The sequence below is a fragment of the Balearica regulorum genome, chromosome 1, assembly GCF_011004875.1.
Source record: "Balearica regulorum gibbericeps isolate bBalReg1 chromosome 1, bBalReg1.pri, whole genome shotgun sequence".
Taxonomy (NCBI): Eukaryota; Metazoa; Chordata; class Aves; order Gruiformes; family Gruidae; genus Balearica; species Balearica regulorum.
In genome coordinates, this window is record NC_046184.1 from 160864799 (window position 1) to 160889095 (window position 24297).

At 41.4% G+C, this 24297-nt stretch overlaps 1 protein-coding gene across 11 annotated transcripts in view; it reads right to left on the reverse strand.

The window, feature by feature from the left end:
- LOC104640428 (muscleblind-like protein 2) overlaps nt 1–24297 on the reverse strand; it is a 111421-nt gene that overhangs the window by 81959 nt on the left and 5165 nt on the right. For 2 of the 11 annotated variants that reach the window (XM_075741203.1, XM_075741224.1), the window contains exon 1: nt 13668–13916. The exons of 4 other annotated variants lie outside the window; for them this stretch is intronic. The gene's annotated coding sequence lies outside the window, so the exon portion shown is untranslated. Of the gene's footprint in view, nt 1–13667; nt 13925–18121; nt 18162–24297 lie in introns of those variants that run through there. 5 more of the 11 variants (XM_075741151.1, XM_075741142.1, XM_075741181.1 and 2 more) reach the window with 5 other exon arrangements.

Genomic DNA, 24297 nt, shown 5'->3' on the forward strand with positions numbered 1-24297 from the left:
AGTTTCGCACTAAGCCCAGAAGGCAGAACTCTTACCGAGGTAAGAGTGTGAGAAACAGCATCTCTTTGCACTGAAAGACAAGGATTGGTCTGAATAAACCAAGGACTCCATGTAAACTAAGATACGTTGAACTTGCAAGCTGAAAATATGTTTAAGACTGCCAATAGCATTATTAATAATACACTCCTACAAAGTACCCAGCTCTGGGAAGTTGCATGGCACATCCAAACAAAGCTCCCGAGGCGAGGGCAGCAAGAGCACTATCTAATGCTATTAACTCCGACTGCCTCTTAAGCGCTAAACCCATTCTGCTCAACAGACTCCCTGCACAAAATCCAAGCAGCATCGCCATTCTGAGACAAAATACCTGCACTTCTGTGCTGTTTTCTCCATTTGCATTTTACCTGAGAACAGGATACCAAAGTACACAAGAATGACTTCAACAGGTCAGCCAAAAAGTCCATCTCGCCCAATATCCAGTCTCCAACCGTGGCCCAGTACCAGTTGTCCACAGAGGAGTGCAAAACCAGGGCAGGCAGACTGTGATAATTTCCATTAATCTTCTCCCAGCAACCTGCAGCTGATGTCTTTGTATTTAATACGTCTTGCTGGATTTTTCTTCCACGGATTTGCCCACTCCCTTTTTGAACGCTGCTCTGTCAGAAGTGTCTTTCATCATCATGTGCATAGAAAGTAGGATACCGAGAGGGAGCCTGACTGGTTTTCACAATTGTTGACAAATGCCTGGATACTCAGGAGAGAAGCATGGACATGCAAGGGAATACTTCAGAATTTTGGAGATTTACAAAAATTTGAAAACAGCAAATGGAGCTGGGGAGTAGGATGACCGATTACAAAACCCCTTAAGTAAATCTGTGCTGTTAGTCTCTTTTTATTACCCCCGAATGGGTTGAACTAGAAGAGAGAACAGGCCTTTTCCTTCCAGTGAAAGTAGAGCTTGGAGAAAAGCGCTTTTAAAACCTACCAGAAGAGGAAGAAACACCAAGATCCCTTCTTCTGCACCCCCAGCTGCATCACCTAGGAGCATTCCCAGAAGCGATACTTTCTTAGAGATGCAGGGGCGAAGGAGGAACACCAGAGAGCGTGCCCAAAGGAGCCCAAGTGTGGCACTTTGATCGCGTTCTGCCACACCCCAAGCCTTTCACAACTATCTCAAATGCATTTTGGAAGCAGCAACTCGTCACAACGGGAAAGTGCTTCCAACAAAGTAAAGAAAAATCCTTGACAGTGTCTTTACTTCTCAGAGGGTTGCCCAAGCAAGACTTCATCAGTGTCCATTTTATCACAAGGATTCAATTCCCCTTTCTCTCTATTAGTAGTGTGCATGTAACATGCGACAACAGTTTTATTTACTTCCGAAACGAAAGAAATCCTCATGCAGCAGAACGTATGCAAGTGCTTTACTTCTTACGTATCTCACGGGACATACTGCAAAGCCAGATTGAGCATCTATGTCAGAATACTTCATATCTTACAGCAGCCAAAAAGATGGAACAGAAACCTAACTTTAAAGTCACCTATGGAATAGCACATTGTATCAAGTACCTTCAAAAGCAATTTAATTTTTTTTTAATAATGTTTTTATACTAGTATTCAGTCAGCACATGTTTTATATAACAGAAGCTGAAATCTTCCACTAAAAGCCATTTTTCAAAGACCCTTCCCAGTCAAGGAGAAGCCAGTAATGGGTTTTTTTTGGCACGGTCCTGGAGGGGGAAAAAAAAACCAACAAAGAAGTATTCAACAGGTTATTGGTCTCTTCGGAAGGTAGGTTGCCTTTTGGCGTTTTGAACAGAGAGATTGCTTCCTGCCTGATTATCTTTGGTCCTCCACGGCGAATAAAGGAAATATCTAATCAAGTTCAATGTGCAGATGACAGTAAAAGACTTTCTTTTCAAAATTCATGCCATTCATTTGTCCACAAACAAACAAGAAAACCTCCAAACCATTTAAAACTTCAGAGGCTACCTGTGCTGTGTTTGACAATACATAATGGAAATTTATCCTCCCTGGAATAAAATAAATATGCATTTAGTGCACTAATATTCTGTTGTCAAATAGATATCATGAGTTCAGAAAGAGAATGCTTTTCCTCTAAAATTGTTTTTGCAACCAGTGGCAGAGAAACAAAGAAGAGCTTTTCTCAGAGTACTTGCAAGTCCTGGTGAGCTTCTGTTTTCCTGGAAATCTTGAAAACTTCTATTTAAGCCTGAGGCAAATAATGGAGTACGCACCAGAAAGAGCGCACAGTAACTGTCTGCAGGTACTGCCTACCAGAGCAAACACCTCCCCCCTCCCTCCTCGATCTCTAGGATGGTGAATTTTGGGTTTGGTGTGCTACCGACCTTCCTTTTTGCTTGAGCACTGATTAAGAAGCACTGACCCAATAAAAATGGGTCATATCGATCTGTTGTTTTAATTTGTGTAACACGGCTCCCTCGGTCCAAGCAGCTCACCACCCATTGCCACTTGAAGAAAGTTACTTTTTAACCCAGTTTCATTTTAGAAAATAAACTCTTCTTTTTTTTCTTCTTTTTTTTTTTTAATAAGTAACAGGAGACAAAGTACTTAATGCATAGAGAGGATACACAGGAACAAACTCGGAAAGTTTATTAGCCTATAGTAAGGACATCGGATGAGTTCATACTCATTTTTCTGCCATGCGCCTAGTTCAGTTGTCTGTAACAGTAAAAGGGGACATAAACTACACTCTGACTTCTGGAAGGAAAAAACCAAACAAACCTGCCAGTATCTTGTAAAAGCAACTTTAATGTACAGAGCCTTCCTTTTCATTTCTGTTAGCTTAAAAGTTGAGAAGGGAATGGATTCAGGTAGCAATACCGACTGGTTAGGCAGCATTAGGTCCCAGACCCAGGCACGTCCCTGCCTGGGTCAAATCAAAAATTCTCTCACTATTTAAATGACGATCCCTCTCTATTTTAACTCAGCTATTTAATATGGAGAGAGAGCAATAGGAAAAAAAGTCTTTCCTACACTCACTAGGTCTTGTTGAAATCTTTCCTGAAGGAAATTTCAGCATCTCAATGCTGCCTCAGACTGAAAGGTGAAAATACCTGGGGGGGAGTACAAGTATTTTAGCAACACAAATAATTCCACTTCAACACTTTATTTTCAGATGGCTGAATCATTTTATCGTAACTTAAATATTATCACGGATAAGCACACAGTTATTCAGGACTACACTGTAAATTGTGTTTCAACAGAAAAGTTGAAAAAGGGCTTTTTCATCCTTTGACACAAAGAATAGCGATATTTTTTGCAGTGAAAACTGTGAATACATTTCCCAGAAATGTTTTGACAGAGCATTATTCCAGACTTTTTCCTACTATCTCTGCTTACCTGTAACTGCTGAGATTTCCCCCTCCTGCCGGGGCCGGTACTGCTGAGCACAGCCCGGTGTTCACCGGCACTTCCAAAGCAACGGAGACACTCGTGACGCTGCGTACAAGCAACAGGCTTTTGGCAAGAGAGAGTTTTCTGCCTACATTGCAGCAGAAAATTTGGACTGGTTAAAATAAGTCTTGACAGTTTTGTCCTTTTCAAAGGTTTAATTCATTTGTTGTACTCCAAGCTTAGTCCTAAATGGGCATTTAAAGCCACATTTTGTTTTGCACTGTACGATTTGTATTGCCTTGCACAACTTCTGTGTTAAATCATAATTCAAAAACTTCCTTTAAACCTGCATAAATCTCACCTTGATAGAGAGCATTATTTTTGAAAGATAATGTCAAATCTTCTGTGTTACAAAGTCAATAAATAGCACAAAAACATTTTGGATTTGGTCAAATGAATAAAATTAACAACAATGTTCAGAGATAAAAACTGTCCATTTATAAACATAAAAAGGGGACTGCTGCTGTTACACCCATTTCTATTCCAAAAAACAACTTTGCAAAAATGACTTAACAGATTTCTGTGTTGAATGTGCCTCATTTTAATGCAATATTTGCTTATCTTGCAAATAAGAGGTTTTATATCTTCTAACCTTCAGCCTGTGCACGCACACTGGCCCCTGACACTTGATAGGACTTCTTTCCATTTCATACAACATTTCCAGGACAAAGCAAGTGAGACACAAAATCAAACCAGACCAGAAAAAAAAACCTAAACAAGTTCACCAACTCACTCTCAGTCCAAATTATGCCCTCCAGTAATCCTCTGCAACTTTATGAGCTGCAAAGTATACATCACCAATATTTGGCTTTCACAGAGATATCTAGTTGATTACAATGTATAGACTTTAGAAATCTTGAAAACCTACTTGAAAGCCCCTTCTCCACATTTATCGCTCTGCCCATCATCCGAAATAGTAGTAGCCATGGTACCACTTTACAGCAACTGAACAGAACTGCCCATCTGCGACTAAAAAAAGCATACTCCGAAAAGTATAGTCCAAAAAGACAGGAAAGGGAGAGACTAAAACAATGCAGTGGTATTCTAGTTTTGTGCTTCTAGGATTTCTTATGAACAAAGTTTACTCAATCTACATATTAAGAGGGTTTTGGGGGGTTTTTTGTTGGTTGGTTGGGGGTGTGTGTGTGTGTATTTATTTAATTATTCTGGTTCTGGAAAGTTGGATGGAAATCCACAATTTAAGGTCCCAGTTTTTTTCTGGCTTCTTTATTGCCAAATGTTCACCCAACGAGCAAGGTCCACCAGGAAAATTTTAAAGAATAATCCTGCTGATGCACAACACACAACACAATCTAAATTTCATAACTGCAGCACTGGAGTCAATACAGGCACACAAACAAAAACAATTTAGTATTTTTAAATCAGAAAAGTAGGAACTTGCCTGCTGTTTCTAAAGTCCTATTTCAGGGCAATCATTTTGACTTTGCAGTGAAGCACTCCAAAGATGAACACTGTCACATTTACCTTTCCCTTAAGGGAAGTTTCCTAACATTTTGGTGTCTGAAGGCCAAGAAGGTTGAGATACAGGTTATCTTTACCAAAACAGACCATTACTACTAAGTCTAGTTTAATTTCATTTTTCTACAAGGGAAAAAAAAACCAAAAAAACCAAAAAACACCACCAACAAAACCAAGCACTGATATCGACTCCTTATAACACGAATCCTCAAGTTAGAGGACCCACTGCACAACCCTACAGCAGCACAGCTACCTCTCACCCATTTCACTGGAAGCCTGAAAACATCAAGTGCATCTCATAAAGCCTTATCACCTACAAGTATGTTTACAAGGAACTGTCAGTTTTTATTAGAGTGCAATTCTGACAACTGTAGAGAAGAGCTGTTAAAATACAAATCCTCAAAGCTCAAAATTAAGCAAAATAAAAGCAAATGAAACATCTCGCCTTTGTAAGCTGATGATTTTTGTGGGACCTAGTTCTCGTGATGACATGAATCTTATGGATCTTAAAAGAAATTTAATTAAAAAGAGTAGCTAAAAGTGCTAAGCATTTGCAGATGGCATGAACACTGAAGTCAGAGCACAAGTTCAGGGTCAACAAAATCTGCAAAAGCTCAACAAACTCACATGGTTAAATAGTATGCTTTTACTTCTAATAATTCTAATTACTTCTAATAATTTTTAGAATTAGAATTCTTTTAATTCTAATTACTTCTAATAATTTACTATCATTTTCAGAATGAAGTTTACCAACAGAGTTGTCATCCTCTGCTTTGCAACATAACTATAAACAATAAAGGACTTAGCAGTTAACATTAAATTTTTGCAAAGTCATAGCCGAAGCCAACTGTGAAGAGTTACAAAAGGATGTCATGATAATGAGTACACTGGATGATAAAACAAGCTAAGAGTTTAACAGAAAGGCAAAATAATGCAGATGAGGGGAAAAACCCCCCAAAAAGTAATAAACAGTAGACAAACAGCACTAGGTTCAAACAAGCCACTACTACAGAGGAAAGATCTTGTGGACTTTACAGGCAATTCGGTGAAAGCTTCAGCAAAACACTCAGCAGCTGATGGAGTATAAAGCCAGCAGAACATCTGGCAATACCGAAGGAAACCAGAAAAGAATTATGCTACTGCATATAGTCATGGAGCAGGTAACTCTTGAGTGATAAGTCACATTCAGACCCTCCTCCATCTCAAAAAGATTACCACTGAGCTAAAAAAAGAGAACAGCAACAGCACCATCAGCGCTACAGAAAGGCTTATGTATACGAAGAGGCAACGATGAGGCTTTTGACAACAGAAAGAATATGACTTTCATACAGACTGATGATGAGGATCACTACATTTTGACTAGGAGGCCGGGGACACTCAGTGAACTACCAGTTGGAAAACTATACAATCTTTGCATATGGGAAACAGCTAGAGCATGAAGCTAAATGGCAGGTGATTTACTGCAGGTCAAAAATATGAACAAGTTTAAAATAAATTTTCATCTTAAAGAGCAGATTATTTAAATAGTCGTCAGAATCACCAATGGCTACTAAATTCAATGGTTGAGAAGGAAAATTCTCCTCAGCCTCTCACCCCGGTGGCTAACAGCTGAAGTCATGCGCCAGTCAAGGCTCATACGCCTGTCCTCAGCTTACCCTTTTGCCTCCTCCACCCTGGGACAAGCAGCCTAGTCCTGCAGCCAGGGCTGGCTATGGATCCATAGGGACACACTGATCCTCAAGCCCTCCCATGAGAAACTCAACACTTTTCATCTCCTATTTCAAACAAACAGATTTTGGAGATGGTGGACTCCTTCCACCTATCTTCAGGCACTCAAATGCATCACTGGTGATCAAAAAGCACAATCTCCTTCACCATCCTCATGCCAAGGGGGAGACAGGCACTTCCAAAGGACGATTCAGAATGTGAAGGCACAGCTTTATCTCCTGGGGCCACCACAAAGCCACCGACCTAACCGGACAGATGCACGCCCACAAGGACCTGCAGATCAGACGAGTGACTGTGCCACCTGCTCTGCACTCCAGAGGGATGATTTACCAAGTTGGGAAGGCAAAAAAACCTCACAGAAACACATGTTTGTTCTCAGGCCTTACTCCCTTGACCTTCAGTGGTTGTGTGCTGCTCTTCAAGAGACTGAGGAGAGAAGGGGGAGACAGAAAGAGAGTGGGAAACCAGAGAGAGAGTGGGGAATTGGATCCCTCGCGTCCTACAGAAGCATCCAACCACTTCCAGCTCCATGAGCGAGGTCCAGGTCCAGGAGATGGATTTATTTCCAGATATTGCTCTCCAGCTCCTCCCCTCAAGATGGACGTTGTGCCTTCTTACCACTTAGGGCATTTTACACCAAGGATTAAGCCTCTGGCTTGTCCCCTGCTGGCGGTTCCACTTCAAAGAGCTGCTACTGTGGTTACCAAAGCCTTTGAAATTGGTCTCACCGCACAAAGTCGTGAGCATTAAATGAGGTCTTTAAAAAAAATAAAAATGCCCTGGCTTTATAAACACATCAGTGCAGCCACTTTCAAAGCCTTTCGTGCCCTCCCCACTGTGGCAAAGAAAATCTTAGGGTGTTTTTAGCTTCCCCACACCCCCTTAAAATTATGGCAATAAAGCAATCCAGCCCCACAGTGTGTCCCAGGATTAGCAGAGAAGGAGTAAAATACACAAGGAAACCGTAAAAAAACAAACAAACAAAAAAAAAACCCAAACAAAAAAAACCCCCAACACATGAAGAGAAAAGTTTCTAAACGCAAGTGCTAGAGCTCCAGGACAGCGGCGCGCCGTGCTGCCGGCGCATGTTCAGCATGCCAATAAGGACTGCAGCACTGCAATCCCCAGCACAAGCAGCCCACGCACCGGCCGCCTCCTCCTCCTCCTCCGCAAAAAGCTCTCGCCAGCCAGAGGAGGTGCCCCAGGTCCCACCGCTTTTGGGCCGCGGGGCGAGGAGACAAAGGTGGGAAAGACAGTGCTGGTCTCCTCGCAGCAGTCGGAGGTCGTAGCTGGGGATGCTGTGCCACGGGTGAACGCAGCCATCAGGGAGATCTCGTACCTGTTATCGCAGCTTTTTAAATAAGTAAAAGCAAGGCAGTGCTCAAGTCCTGGATCATTAACCAGGCACACAGGTACACTCCTGCCAGCGACGGGCCTGCCTGTCCCACCAGAGGCATGGCCAGAGTGGGAAGGAGTACCCAAAAAAAAAGATAAAAATGGGCTAAAAGCAGGCTTTGATATTCTACAAGGCCATGCCTTGTTTCCCCCACCCCGATGTCAGGAGGAGCCTCCCCCAGAGAGCTGCTGGAGGAGAGCGCTAAGAAATAAACCCGACACATGGAAACCCAGCACCGAAAATCATCCTTCAGAGCACTTGAAAATAAACTGAAATCTTTGCGATTTAAGGTTAGTTTTAGACTGAGTTCAGAACACTGCCCATAATATCTATAAAGTGCAAAAATCACGACATTCAGGAAATTGGGGGGGGGGGGGGGGGGGTATGGCTGAGCCATTTAGTATACCTGAAGCATACATCACAGAGCAATTGAAAAAAAGACAACCATAAAAATCCTCAGAAACCCAGCAAAAAAAAAGTATTTACCCTGGATAGGAGAGAACACTAGAGGGTTAAAAAATATATATATTTAAAAAATACTTGCTAGGCCTATCTCTTAAGTGATCACACACAAAAACATACTGAAAAGTTGCCTTCAGAATTCACAAAAAAAAAAAATAAATAGGCATTTCTAACTGAGTCCTAGCTCCCTTCCATAAAGCTACAGAGGGAAAATATTTCTGTATTTTTTCCTTACTTGTATTCTCTAATTCTGTCTATTGTCAGAGGTGCTGTACTCTCTGCAGGAGGAAAGATTTTACAGCACATGAACCTCCAGACCGATCTCGTGTCTATTTATGAGTTCAGCAATGGGCAACCTAGACCTTCCTGAAACGCTGTTTATCATCCACTCAGAAAATGATAAAAAATTATTGATCTAATATAGAAAAAAAAAAAAAGACTCTGATATGAACCATCTGTTCCTATTTCTTGATCCATTTCTTCATGCAAAAACTGTACCACTAAATCCTTCATACTTGTCTTTATTAGCTATTAGTTTTGTATTGCAAAAATCACAAAAATTAAACCCCCAATTTTATGAGTGTGTGTGTGTATTACATAGGTGTGCATGCATTTGTGGACTTGTATCTAGATATAAAAACGGGGGGGGGGGGGGTGTGTGAAGAGTGCAAACGTGTGTGTTTATCCCCTTTGTTAACCAGAACTACAGCTGAGCTATTCTAACGTGCAAAGTTTAAGGTATTACAAACCCACCAGGTCCTCTGCCAGACTTACAGATCCAGGAATCCCACAGGTCCTCTGCAGAAGCAGCAAGCTGCACGCTGGCAGTTCCCAATAGCTTTAATAATCATCACTAGCACAAAAAGTCCCCTACATAATTAGTATTTTTTCATGTTAGCTACAAGGATTTTGCATTTAATCTCCTGTTGGGTATGCTTTTCAATTTTCACAGCCCCAAACTTTTCCTTTTTTAGTGTGCCCAAAATACTGAGCTAAGAACTTTAAATCACCAGTGTTGTCAGAGGGAGAGCTTGATGTTTTAACGGCCTTATTAAAAGAGAGTAATAAAAAATAAATGGGGAGATTAAGTTGGCAGATTCTAGAACAGGGTTGCATGATTTCTTTCTGCTCACACACCTTCTACCCCAAAATACAGTCAAAAAGTTTGTTTTTAAAAGGAGATTTTGGACTTTGTATATCAATAACCAAAAACTGCCACTGCATTTGCTAATAATGTATAAGAAGATTAGTTTAATTAGTCAAGCAGTTAATACTACTATTATTTGAACTAGTTTTTAAGCACTGACCCGCTCTTGAAATGAGTTTTATTTTCCTCAGGCTATAATTTCAGCCCGTTTACAGACCAGTTACATAGCACTGGTTCACACTAGTTAACCATAACACATTGTATTACATGTAGCACATCAAATTAGCTTCACAATCAAAAGCTGGAAAATGGTTTTAAAAAGAAAATATATACTAACAAATTCCAAAGCAAGTGATTTTCATAGAATCATGGAATGGTTTGGGTTGGAAGGGACCTCAAAGATCATTGAGTTCCAACCCCCCTGCCATGGGCAGGGACACCCTCCACTAGACCACGTCGCCCAAAGCCCCATCCAACCTGGCATTGAACACTTCCAGGGAGGGGGCATCCACAACCCCTCTGGGCAACCTGTTCCAGTGCCTCACCACCCTCACAGGGAAGAATTTCTTCCTAATATCTAATCTAAATCTCCCCTCCTTCAGCTTAAACCCATTACCCCTTGTCCTGTCACTCCATGCCCTTGTAAACAGTCCTTCTCCAGCTTTCCTGTAGGCCCCTTCAGGTACTGGAAGGCTGCTGCGAGGTCTCCCTGGAGCCTTCTCTTCCCCAGGCTGAACAATTCCAACTCTCTCAGCCTGTCCTTACAGGAGAGGTGCTCCAGCCCTCTGATCAGCTTCGTGGCCCTCCTCTGGACTTGCTTCAACAGCTCCATGTCTGTCCTGTACTGGGGCCCCCAGAGCTGGACGCAGTACTCCAGGTGGGGTCTCACCAGAGCGGAGTAGAGGGGCAGGATCACCTCCCTCGACCTGCTGGTCACACTGCTTTTGATGCAGCCCAGGATACGGTTGGGCTGCAAGCGCACATTGCCGATTTTACTCTCTTTTGTTACAATTTTGTAACAGCCATGTGTTTTCATTCACCAAAAACCAGGAAAAAAGTCATTGGGCTTTAAAAAAAGAAAGAAAAAAGTGTTTCATCCGTGAAAGAGAAAAAAAAAATATCCTCAAAGTCAGAAATTTCTAGTAACTTAAGAAAACAAGGTACCACTAATAGCTATTATGTGAAATTTAAATCTTAGCAATGTGTCTAACCAATGATTTAGGAAATTAAAACCGTATGTGAAATCATTACTGAGGAATTTCATTTGAACACTAAGTCTTTTTCTCATCTCTCAGTACTATAAAAATTGAATATTTTACAGACCTTTTTACAAATAAACACAGTACAGATTATTCCTGACATACTTGTGAGCAACATAGGACAACATTCATTCACAGGAGAATGAGTTACCAGACCAGAGTGCCTGAAATCCCACATCACATTAAGAGTTACTTTTCTTTTTCAAAAAAAAACCAAAAACCAAACCCAAACATGTAATAATTTTAGATTTCTATAAAATATATGTCTACAAATGAAGAACTTGATTTTGCTTTATAAACACTCTGTAGTCACAACACTATACTTCAGGACAAGCAACTCATTAGTAAACCCTGCATTTAGAAAATGAAGAAACTAATTCTAAACAGAGTAATTATTCACTGAAAACAGACAGACTGCACACAGTAAGACGTTACCGCACTAATGGCTCTGATGAAATCCACAGAGCAATTAAGAGGAAAAGATACTACTAAACGAAAAGAGGTACCAGAATCTGGTCCCAAATACCTTATTACCAACTATTTACAAAACAATTGCAAATACAGAAATATTTACTACCACAAAAGCACACTTACCTATCGATATAAAGTATTCTTTGAGCAGGAAAGAATTTTTTTAATCCCTCTGTCACTTGATTGTCTGTCAATAGTTTGATACAAACTATATGATTGAGTGATGAATGCAAATTTTCACTTTGTAATGTATGGCATTATCCTCCTCATGCCTATCTGCCAATCCCAAAGGTACGAAAACCAGCAAATTATCTGAAAGACAGTCCCAAAACATGAGACTGAGAAGTTTTCTCTATGAGCTGTGGATGAAAAGGATTTTATTTGCAAAAATTAAAAATGTAGCTCACATTTTATAGCTTGGAAAAGATTATTTTGACTTTTAACACCACATTTAAACATCGACAATGATAGGTATTTAAACATACATATCCACACCCCACGGATTTTTAATAATAGTGCTCTATACCCTGACACGTGTTTCACTTGTTAGCAGAGCTTGAAATTCTCAGAAGACACGAGGTTGATTTTACTTAGAAGAGCGTAGCATTTAAAAATAACCAGTTCATAAACTGAAGATGTGCCAACAACCTAGCTGCAGGTCTTGAGCAAGTATTTAGCCAGGGAACGGGGAATTTGAATCAACCTCCTCTGAGCGGAGTCAGCTGCAGGGAGCCAGGAGGGGACATCGGGAGGTTTGAGCCCGTGCCCTGCACTTCTCCTTGGAAAAGCGGAGGGACGGTTCGTCCAGAAGGGCCTATTTAATGCAATACTTTTAAAACTAGTGTAACTTGTTCGGGGGGACGGGGGGGCAGGGAACAAAACAAAACAAAACTTTCCCCAAAATTACAGCATCAAAAGCTTTTCTAGGCAGTGAAAGGTTCTTTTACCTAATTTCTTCTTAAAGACATTGACCTTTGGTCCTCCTCAGCTCAGACACTTATTTTTTCTACCCACATCCTATCTGAGTACAAATATTTATACACAATATTCATGGCTATTCTAGGAGAAATAAGATAACATTTTCTTGCCTTTTCACCAACTATTAGTCTTGAAAAAATAAAAAGAAAAAAATTTTTAAATCTATATTATATACCGTACATATAAACAATGCTGCTATAATGCAGCTAAAGACAGCATGCTAATTGGGGTTGCTAATTGGGTAGGATCCTGACAGGTACTGAGCACCATCAATACATATGTCAGCCTAAGAAAGTTGAAGAGGCTTCAGCACGTCACAGGGTGAGGCAATGTCCTCAGATCCCTCCTGCAATATGACGGTAAAGTTTCCTTCCAATCTAATATGTAACAATTATTAACTCCTCTATTCTTCCAGAATTTTACAGACTTCTGCCCGTGTAACTCTCTTCCTTCTCTCCAGAGCATTTAACATAAATCTTTTCCATTCCTTCCTGAGGTTCCTCTTCAGCAAGAAAGTTGATGTGCCTCAGCACAGTGAAATCATTGCTCTAAAAGCCAGCCTGCTCATTAAATTATTCTGCTAGCTGTGTGTTCTTTCATTAAAAATGTATAAAGATCAGATAATTGCAGCACGCATTATTAACCTTGTTTTCCTTGTTTTTGTGTACAGGTTCTGTTTTGTTGCCGAGACAAAGACCTGGAAAGGGCAGGGAAAACGCTCAGCTAAACTACAATACGGAACACTCTCCCGACTTGCCTTCACGAGTACAAGGAATCACGGTGCAGTCAAAAACACCCATACTTTTATAACGGGGTGAAATATTGTAATCTTGTCGTACAGCTCCTACAAGTCTAAGACAGGCAGTCTTGGCTTTAGTTAAAGCCTCCAATAGGGAATTATTTAGATCAGCCACTCTAATTCACCTAAATCTTCACATATATCTGCTATAAACTTCACAGATTTCCAGGTTGACTCTTCTCTTTCTTAAAGCTAGGAAGCGCTACCAGACAACAATCCAGCTAAAAATCCAATTAGGGTAACAGCACTTCTGAAACACACTGACCTATTTCTTTTTTTACTTGCGTTATTTTAATACACGTATACTCACATTCTATTTCCGAAGACAGCTATTTATGTTGCAAATTAATTCCCTTTGAAAGCAAGTCACCATAAAATCCACCTATTGCACCCAAACAGAATATATTCACTGGAGAAACGTCGTTTCCCCGACTTCCCCGAGCAACACACCCGGCATGCAGCATACTGCAGCAAACTCTTTAAACATTCAGTAAAAGACAGCGACCCTCCTACCTTGTTTAGCCCTGTCTATTCGGCACATTCCCAACATGAAAAGGAACATCCGATACGAACAAACAGCCGTATCTTTCCCATCGCATCATGGTAAGTAATTTTCACATGAAACCATGAGCAGCTCGGATTTTTTTTTTTTTTCTTTTTTTTTTTGGCGCTCGAAAAGCCTTGTGCCTTATCTGGGGATTTTTCCTCAGATGATGAAGCAAAGACACAGCCTAAACTCTGTTGCTGAAAGACTGCAGCCCTTCCTTCTCCCAGAGCCCTCCCAGCATATGGCAGCCAATCACACCCAGCTTCGTCAGCCCTACTGCTCTTAAATCGATCCTAACGGCATGATTGACACGGCAACACAGCACTTCTAATGTGTAAAAACAATGCATCCATACTGATGAACCAGGAATTTCCCTCGCGCAGGGAAGGAGTTTTACTGGCGAGGTAAAGCGATATCTCCATGAAACAACGTATGCAGCAAAAGCAAACAACTCCCTTCCCCTCCGCGGCAACGGCAGCTACACCATTTCTTGCACGAGAATTTTCGAAGCTTTTGCTAATCACGAACGCTTGCACAAACAACATTTCCGAAACTGCAGAACTGCAATGATGCTGGTTGTAAAGGTGAGCTGCGCACCACAAGCCAAACACTCTATCCTTTATTTTAACACACAGCCGAAACACACTCCCACTTGGGCAGTAATATTATCATTTTAATACTGCATAATCTTACTCTGCAGCATTTGCATTTAACAGCGATACACGCATAACGTCTTTCTGAATATTTGAGACCAGTTGTTCGGGACTGCAGGTATGGGATGCTTCTTGATGAAAACATAATCTACATGACGGCGTTTAATACCCTTGACAGACAAGTCACATCAACACCATCTGAACTGCGGTTCTAGTGATTAGTTCACAACTGATGTGCATTTGTACCAAGGTTCTGGCATAAGGACTATGATGCCAGTTGCCATTTTCAAGTCACACTGTGGGCAGCTCGATACCCTGGGTACACAAGGCTGCTGTCAATCAGTTTTCCCACAAATTTTGCTGAAGTTTTACAACAAGAGAACAAAGCAGCCAAGGATTATAGAACAAGAGTTGCAATTAAGAAAAATACAAAAAGAAGCTTAATTTGAAAGTCATTCTTTATCCAGAAAGGGATAAGTATTGCAGTGCAGTACTACTTTAGACAGCAGTTTATGCAATTCAAGACATTACATAAAAATGTGTAAAATGTATTTAAATGCCACTAAAAGTTTAGAAATATGAATAGACAAGAGGAAAACAAAGCTCTCATTCACTGGCAGCTCTGTCCCAAGGCCCCATTGTTTCCTATGGACTGTTTTGCATATTATAAATGCGGCTTTCCAAAAATCCATTATTCCTCTAACCCGCAAGCAAAAAAAACCAAAACAACCCTCTCCTTTGGGGTCCAACATCTCCCACCCAACTCGTGAAAACCCTCCCCTCCCGGGCACGGCTGCCTGCTGAGGAGGCTCCTGCCAGCCAGCCCTTGCTCTCTGCTCAATCACCCCCTCTGCTTTGCTCTAGTCCGCCCTATTTAAAAAACAAAACAAAACAAACCCCCCAAAACCTGAAACAGTTGATTCTAGTGGGTCTCAGGAGACCCTGGGGACAGGAGCAATAACTCCATCTGTTGTTAAGGTAGCCTGGTGCATCTCATCGGTATTTTCCACATTCTTTTGGCTTTGCCAAACTCAAGCTGCCTGTGTTAAAAATTTTCCATGCTGGACATCTGCTGCAGGATTTATCTAATTTTCTGCCAAAACGCAGTTTGCCCATTTCTGAGATAGCCTAGACAAAAACATGTTGCTCTGCCCGCCTCATAACTCACTCAATGGGAAACACTGGCTCCCCTGCCCATGTCGGGGCAGTCTTGAGATTTGGCAGAGTGCTGATCCCTTGCTTTCTGTGGGGTTTTTTGGTTTTGGTTTTTTGTGGGTGTTTTGGGTTTGGTTTTTTTTTTGGGGGGGGGGGTGCAGTTTTGTTGTCTGGTTTGTTTTTTTTAAATCAAAGCTATGTTTTTTGCTATACTTATGAAAATATTTTCCTATTTGACACAGCTTTAAAACCTGCTAGAATTCAGCTGATAGACACCATCTTTTTAAATTTTTTTTTCCTGATCCTTACCAGTGCAAACCTCAGAAAATATACCGCAGTTAAGCGTCCACCGCCCCCTCCAGCTATCCGTCCATCCGTCCGTGGCTGGAAAGGCACCAGCCCCACAGTGCGACTGAGCATGTAATGGGCTCAAGTTACAGGAGATTAGCAGGATTTCCCCTGTAACTGCTGCTCCCATCTGCCAGAGACCAGACATTGGAGCTGACAGCAGGAAGACAACCTCGCCTGTTGCTTTCATGACCCTTCGGCTGGTGCCCCACAGACGTGCAGGAGACAGGCCCTTGAGAGCACGCTGTGGAGGGGCTGTGAGAAAGGTTGGGTGGAACAAAACGTGACACGAAGCTGGGCAGGAGAGGGAGAGACAGCGATGAGAGGGAAAGGGAGGAAGAGATGCAAGAGCCAGAGTCTGGAAATTCTGGGTCTGGTCAGGCAGAAGGCTACAGCAAGGAAGATGATGGTGCCCAAGCCGGACGAGGAGCTGGGGACAGTAAGTGGCACAGGCATCACCAGTCAACCCTCCCCATGGACCACATGCATGTTCATAAGGCAAGACATGCTGAGACTTCTGTGGTCCATTCGTTTGCTTCTGAAGAGGGAGGAAACTTGCAAGTTACCTCAAAACAACCCCACAAACCCAAGATGAGTCACTAACACCCCCCCAACTGTTCAGCACCCCTTCCACAACCCTATTTCAGCACCACCGCTTCAGAGCACGCACGCCAGTCTTCGACCACGGCAGAGCTTCAACTACAGTGAAAGCGGGGTTGAGGTGCTCCCAGGTTATCATTCCTAGGACTCTCAAATCATGAACACTAAACTAGCAGCCACACGCACACCCAACTCCTCATGTGGGTTATTACATTTTAGTTCCTCCCTCGTCAAAGGATCGGAAGCCCCTCAACTCAACACGGCGTGCTGAAAATAAATCACATCATGTTTGTGAACCCTTCGGCTAGGCCCCATCAGAAAGCTCAAGTTAAAATGTATGATCTTTCTCAAAAATGGTGTTTGAGTAGTGTGCAGCAAATAAGGCATGAGTTCATGGACTGAAGAAAAAGAGATTTTTAAAAATACTTGCACTGTACGTTGAGGAGTGAGGAGTTCCAAAGTGACTGATCTCAAATTGAGATGTGCCCATGTGCCCATTCATTTTCCACATCAGTTACAAAGAAAAAGGCCAGGATTTCAATTTTCAAGGCCAATTTATACAATCACATTATATATTTAATTGCAAAACGACATCATCTTAGAGAAGCTGAGAAATTCAGATGTCAAATACAACGAAGAATAACAAATAAAGGTAAATTCCCAACTCAAAAAATGCCATCTGCTCTGCTTGATGTGCTCCCATAATTAATGAATCATGGGAAAAAGGCTGCTAAAGGTGGCTATTACACACAGTTTTCTGATGGGCGTAGATATAACTTCTGGAGAGAAGTGGACTATTTTGGAAGTAAAAGAGCAGGACAACTGGAACGTGCAGAGCCCGCACAGTTGTTTCTCCTTCTTTACTCTTGAATCATAGCGATTAAGTCTAATCCCAGAAACAGTAAAACTTCTCAATTTAAAGGGAGTTATGCAATAAGCATGGAATATATGTAACACTAACATTGAAGACACCAAGCAACTTATGTGACATTCACTACAGCAGAAAGATGATTTTGAGCCACCCCTAGATGACCTATGGCAAGTGACATTTTGGTAAGTTCAGCAATGGTAAGAAGAACTTCAAAACTATTTCTTATTTCAGTATTAGATTCTTCCTGCAGTAACTTCCCACAGCTGCTACCACCAGCAAAATTGAGCCTTGGTAGCTCTGGTCTGAATAACAGAATAAAGAAAAGTCAAGGCAGCTGCCAAGATTTTAAAACTAGACACCTAGACCTATTCATGCGTAATACCACTGATGCCAGCCTTTGCAAAACACCTCACCCTCTCTCTCTCTCTCTCTCTCTCTCTAGTGGGGATGAAGTGATGGTAGAAATCATTACAAGTTATAAAAATGAAGGGTAATGCCAAAATTCAAGGTACTAACCAGAAGCAGGTCTGCTGTTCTGACAGAACACTGCTAGGTCTAATTCTGGTTTTAAAAATATGCTTATCAGAAGAACTTGAAGTCCAGGATTTCTTTTAACTTCCTAGCACCCAGGCATCCCAACATCTCCCTAACCTAGGAAAACTGGAGATTGATTGTACACAGACAGGAAAACGAACCATTCTATTTTCATCATCTATGCAGAGAGAAATATGAAATGAAAACACACTACAGAAGCAAGCATATATTCAAGTTAGATGTTAGGATTCAATCTTACCAAACTTAAGGTGGCTTCTGCAGGCCTTCCAAGTCCCCTCTCTCCTTCTGCTGGTTGCACAAGGAATTTAAGCCATGTCTACATTGTGCGATCCAAACACATGGGTTCAGGCACGCACCCTGTCTGCATCCTGACTTTATTTTGGGATGACACCAGTTCCTCATCAGGATGAAAACTGAGTATGTGTGCACCATCTCCCTTCACAAGGTGATTCCAGTTGGGAAGGGTGATGAAGGCACCAGGCAGAAGAGAGCTGCAGTACGCTCCAACCAGGCTTTGTAGCTGAACATTTGAGAGACATATTCCAGGTGCCATGGAGAGCTGAGCTGCCTCTGGATTGCAGCCTTATGCACTTAGCTTGAAATATATTTGACCAAATATAAACAACCACATCTCACTGAGTCACTCTACTCCCCCTCTCTCTTCATAGTCACTGAAAAGAAATAGGCATTTGTGGGCTGTGATTCATCCTATCCCAAAGTAGCTATTCTAAGAGATTCTATCATATCCTAAAAGCATCTGTGTTTCTCTGTTGGTTACCTGAGATGGTCACCCTTCTATCATGTCCTTCATTAAACATGTAAGAGGTGAAATCTTACTACAGAAGAAGCTTTATTAGGAACGTAAATATTTAGACACTTAAGTTAAATGCATTGGATAGCACTTCTGATGTTCAAATTAATTTGAAATAACTAAAAACATTAACATATACCTAAAGAACACCTGTATTTTGACAATGTACAGTTACAGCTTTGGTGTAAATCCTCAGCTTGCCATAAGCATGTTCCAGCTATGTTGCTATATAAGCTACATAAGCTTGTTCTCTAAGCTATGCTGAACATGTTCCAGGGTTTTTTTTTTCCCTGACTGAACATCAATCCTTGCACTCACTCACGCTTTCTTCCTCTGAACAACTGATTGACACCAAATTAACCTAAAAGGAGTTGGGCTGGGATCCTCCTCCTACTTTTCTTTTTTATTTTGGAAGGGAACATCTTTTGCAGGAAGGAAGGTTGGTAAAACAACCAAAATCTTGATGACTTTGTCTATATAAGCTAGGTAATATAAACTGGCAAAATAATAAGTTAGGTAGAATAAACCAGCAAACCACCTCTATTGCCTTACTCTTAGAATGCAGATTTAAGCAAAAGTTTTTTTCAGGGAAGTGATTCTATTTTTCTTCATGGCAGCTGAAAAAAAGCTGTTTGCAGTTTGCTGATCTGAAATATCAAATCACAGAAGTATTAAAACATTGATATTTAAATTTTAGTCATCCAAACCCAGACATCTAGTGTCTTCTTAGATGCCCTAGGGAATTCTGTTGGCCACCAGTGGCCACTGCTGGAAAGACCGGGTTACTGGTATGTCCTGGCTTATATTTGCCAGCCCCATGCCGATGTCCCAGATATAAAATGGTCTAGTCTCATTTTAGATGCCGTATATTTAGGTACCTGTACCTATCAAAAAATGTAAACCATTTCCTCAATACATCACAGAATAGATCTTCCCAACTCTTTTAGCAGAATGTAAAGAGGTTACATACAAAACAGAAATCCTTTATCTTCAGCTGCTGAACCCTACTCGGAATAGATACTTTATGAATCACAAGGTATCATAGGGTAAAAGCACAAGCACTGTTTAAGCCAACAAGATATATTATAAATTCAAGATAAATCCCTCTCTTCGCTAACTGACTTCACGTCCCCCTATTTTGTACAGCATCCACCACAACCAGGGAACTATTTGATGGAAATCTCCCAAGCCTCTCACTCCAGCTGAAATAAACACCAAATGCTTAAGCCTTCATAAAAATGTATTTTGAATCCATGCAGTTATGAAGAATACTTTCCAAATGTGTCAAATTAAGAAGAAAGCAAGCGTCGTACCCTTTAGTCTTTAATACCTAGTTGGAAACTATGTGAAGGTGTAAACCGCCACTACTCACTAATGCCTAAATTATCTTTAGTGAGACCCCTGTGTATTGGGAAGTTCTTCCATTGCTGATAAAAACATGCTCCTTCCTCCTCAGATCCCTCCATGACTAATTTCCTCCATGGCTATTGTTCTGGCCTCAGATTTGGAGCAGCTCCTATTCAAATGTACCACAGGAGGAAACCATTTGATAAATCACCTTGTCAGAGAAGCTACTAACCTCAGCCACAAAGCCATGTGGGCATAGGAAAACCCGCTTGTGTTCAAGGGTGCATAAGGTGGAGGATGCACATAATAAACTTCTGCCCCTTATCCTGAGCATTTGCTGGCTTCCCATAATAGCCAACCTACTAGGAAGACGCAGGGGCAAGATATGTCCTCTAAGAAGTTCCTAAATTACCACAAATAACATTTCATGTAACTATATGTGAGAAGTATTCCAATTATGTTTTCTGCAGGTAAACCAAATACTTTTTTAATCTTCTATGAAGCTTGAGTTATCAGCCTCTTATGCATCCCAGATCCTGCATATAATCCAAGCAATGGCTGCAAATAATAAATCTTCTGATCAGTGATGTAATGAGGGCTCTCTAATTATCCTTTAAATCCAAAAGCTCTATTTTATTACTCCATTATCAACCCAAAGGGAAAAAGATGCCTCTGAAACCAAGATACATTTTGAATTTTCCCATCTTCAATTAGGACAAAAATAATTCAATGAATTAGAAAGAGTTGAAATTATCTTATTGGTTTTGCACGCTACTGCAATATAGGTGTAAAACATCCCACTGCTATTTTAACAGGTGATGCTAGCTGTCGCTTCCCCGCAAACCGCTACTTAACAGCCTGCGCCCGTAGGGTAGATGGCTCAGGGGCATGCAGCAAAATCAGCAAGCAATCTCCACTGTAAGCAGAGAAAATAGGCTCCAGGAGACTTCACAGAAAATGAGAGCCAATTGGATAATTTTTGGTTTTTAAAATCAGTAAGAGTAGGATTGAATCCCTCACCCTTTAACAGCAATTAATAACCTGCACATGTAAGCGTAGAGGACTCCATATAATTAACAAAGCATTACTTTGGCAAGGAGGGAAGGCCTGGAGTATGTAAGTACAGGGTTTTATTTCTTTCTGTGAAGTATGGATGACAGGTAGGAGAAAGCTATGCCAAGTGAACTGCTGGCAAGCAACTAGTCTTTTGGTTAGCAGGCAGCTCTGTTCTGTGAAGTCTATGAGTTTGTGTTCCCATAGGCAAGCTTTTCTTTAAACAGCAGAGTTACACGCATTCAAATAGTTCAGAGCTTTGCACAAAGTTTCCATTTTTACCTCAAAAAAGGTTGGTTTGTTTCAGCTTGCTCTCTGCTTACTGTGAAGTGCCAGGAGTACTTTTGTTTGTAAGATGTTTTTAAACATTACATGTAGATCTTTGCCTAATTACTCCGCCGCATAATACCATATACATGATCACGAACCTCCATTTTTCCCAGTGTCATGTAAACAGAAACCAAAAAAATAAGTAGCTGTATACACAGAAAGAAATAGGAATTGTTTCCACTCAGGGAAAATAAGTAAACGAGTAAGAGCAATGAAGGGCAATAAACTAGGTCCTCTAGCAGAAAAACTAGGTGTAGGATAAAAAGGCATCCAAAAGCCTTATTTCTGACGACAGCATGGTTCAAGCAACGCACGTCAAAATTTAATCCTGCCACCTCAAAAATTAAGTAAATTACAGAAAAAATATCTCAAAAAAAAAATCAGTATGTATACAGGATTTCATTCACCAGAGGTCCAAAGACAGAACGGAGAGTTTATTTGTAGGGAAAAGCCTATATGTGGGTAGCGCCCAGCTTTCCAACATGGCGTACTTCACCCCTTCTGCATTGTCCTCAGACTCTCCTCTCCCCTCCCTCAGTCTCTCTCAAAAAACAAGTATTATAAAATTGACAAAGCCTTTCATTTGGCTATTTCCCCTCATACCAACTCTAATAATGATAAAATACGAGCACTGCAACATATTAGTAGAGCCAAAGCAAGACTAGGAGGCATCCTGTCTGCTACCTTTGACTTACTTAACGGTAGTACTAGGCGAAGGGGACTGCAGAGGAAAAGCGCAAGATGAAGATTACACAGATCTTTTCCTGTGGGGTATACAGTCTTACGATCTTAAGATCATAAGGCCAATTTCACTGCAGTGCCCTCTTGGCAATTGCAATGCCATCTCATCGCCTGAAGCCATCTTTGGCAGGCCCGTGTGGAGGGGTTTGCCTCTTTGGGCAGTATCCACCATCAAAGAGTTCTGCCCCTTCCCTCTGGGCTGGGTAAGACCAAAAGAAGCCTGTTGATAAAAATAACCTGCAGGTCCTCAGATCATAAATACTTAGGACCACATTACTGATCTCAGTATTGGTCACTGAAGCATTAATGCAGGCACTACAAAAGCTGTATTGAGGACATGAAATTAATTTTACCACCAAGCACCCCACAGTAGCTGGTCAGCTCAGTTCAAAGTTGTCTAAGGAATTCTTCATTTTTGGGTAATCTGAGCCAGGCTCCTAGAAACTTTGGTTAGAAGAAAGCTCTGGAGGTTACCTATTCCAGCTCTGACTCAAAACAAGACTGTCATCAACAGCAGATCAGGTCAGCTGTGGCTTTGCCTTGATGAGTCCTGAAAAGCTCCAAGGACAAATATTAGCTTCTCCAGATGACCTGCTGGCTTTTGCGGATGACCTGCTGCAGTGCTGCACTACCCTCCTAGTAACAAGATTTTCCCTCCATCCAACCTGAATCTCCAAAGCAACAATTTGTTGTCATTGTCCCTTGCTGCCATCTGGCACTACTAAGTAGAGTTTGGCCCTATTATCTTCATAACCATCCTCCAGTAGCTATAAACAGCTTCTGGATTGACCTTCAGCCTCCGTTTCATCCAACTAAAGTAGCCCAGCTCTCCCAACCTAGACCTCTATTCATAGTAGTACTTCTTCATTGGATCTAGACATGGCAACAGGACTTCATCCGAGCTAGCAGTACTGCTTTTGACAAAAGCAGTGACCGCGTGTTCAGTTCCCGATGGATGAACTAGAGAGATTTCTATCTTTATCTCTTCCCTTTACTGTTGGCAGCATATACAAGAGAATATCACTCAGATGTTTTGCATTTGCTTCTTTTGATTCTTCTTTGAACCGCTGACAGAAGGGATAGGTTAAAAGCTCTGGATCCTGCAAAAAAAGGTTCACAGAATTTTAGACCTTATTATTTTGGTCCTATTGGATATTTTGCGTATTGAATGCACTTCCATTTTACAAAGACGCCTACAACCAAGCCACCTAATAACAAAAAATGAAGTTACCAGTGCTTACTTTCTGGAAGAGTTCTTTAGGTCCTTCAAAAAAACCAAAATTTGATGCAGACGCTTCCAATTATGGCCATCTTCAAGGATTTCTTTTTGAGGCAACATAACTTCAAGTGTATTGGCAGCTCTAAAAAAAATCCTTTAAGGATTTCCCATTCATTCTGCTCCTTTTTTTCCAGTCTATTATGCAGAAAGCAACAATTAACTGTGAACCCACTGACAAAATCCTGCTGAAGTAAGCAAAGTGGAACTACAGCAGTTTCAATCACTTCTCCTGTTTAGAAAACTCATCGTCTCGATCCTAAAAGCTTTGTGCACGGAGTTCTACACAAACCAACATTTTTCCCCTTTTCCAGCTTGTTTCCAGCAGCAGACTCCACCAGGGACTCAGCAGCAGCAGGGACCAGGCTCTAGCAGGTTTGGCACTGCTGGTACCACGTAAGAAAAAGTGCTTCAGTCATCTTTAAAATTTGTAGAGAAGAATGAGGTAAGCTTTCTAGAAAGCAAGAACAATGCTGTAATAATCCTCCTGTCAGCCCTAGGGCCGTCGCCACAATTCAGATGACCAAACCACTCTGCTGAGGGAGGAGTATTGAGCTCCACCCAGCTCTGGCCTCCAGTTATTGCCACACTATTAGTCAAGAGGCCTCTTTATAGCTCAGAAAGCGTATTGATTTTTCTTCCCCCTTCCTCTAAGTCACAACAGCGAGGACAGGTTATTTCAAGAAAATGACTGACTGAAGCCACCGACACTACCTCCCTTCTGCTGGAATGTGCCCTAATCTCACCATTATGGCTATTACGCCCTTGCTCTTCCTGTCCACGCTCACCACTGCTCCCACAGGATGCACATCCAGGTCTAAACGTTCCCAGGATTCAACAGCTTGCACCTCCAGAA